We start from the raw sequence: 696 nt of genomic DNA, 5'->3' as shown, positions 1-696 counted from the left end.
CCTGGAGAAGAGAAGCTCCAGGGGGACCTTACTGCGACCTTCCAGGACCAAAAAGGTGCCTATAAGAAATCTGGGGAAGAGCTGTTCACTAGGGCATGGAGCAATAGGACAAGGGGTAATGGTTTTAAACGACAAAAGGGTAGATTTAGGTAGGATATTAGGAAAAAGTTCTTCACTATGAGCGTGGTAGATCACTACAACAGATCACTTGCACAGGTTTCCCAGAGAGGTGGTTGAGGCCCCATCCCTGTAGACATTCAAGGTCAGGCTTGATGGGGCTCTGAGCAACCTGATCTGTCGCTGTTGAGATGGACATGACACACAAGAAATTACAAGCAAAGGACTAAAAGCCAAAAGCCAAAGTTTATTGTTTAAGCAAGCCCTTTTATATCTTTCTTAAGAATATGTATCCATATATGATTGATTCAACCAAAGACCAACAGTTCACGATTGTATGACTTTTTCTCTGTTGTAACTTCGATAAGCTTCCTCTAATTGCAGTCCGGCAGTTTCTTATCTTGTTTACTCAGCTCTTCTCAGGACTTTCCGGCCTCTTCAAGGATACATGGCTATCTGCTCAAGGCCAATATTAAACTTGCATTCCGATCCCTTGGACCAGCCGAGTTTTCCCACACTGATCTAGTAACATTTTCCCTGCTTACTGCAGGAGGGTTGGACTGGATGATCTTTTAAGGT

Source organism: Mesitornis unicolor, unplaced genomic scaffold (assembly GCF_000695765.1).
Source record: "Mesitornis unicolor isolate BGI_N332 unplaced genomic scaffold, ASM69576v1 scaffold18298, whole genome shotgun sequence".
Taxonomy (NCBI): Eukaryota; Metazoa; Chordata; class Aves; order Mesitornithiformes; family Mesitornithidae; genus Mesitornis; species Mesitornis unicolor.
The sequence above is the reverse complement of the archived record's forward strand: the minus strand, read 5'-3'. Positions refer to the sequence as shown.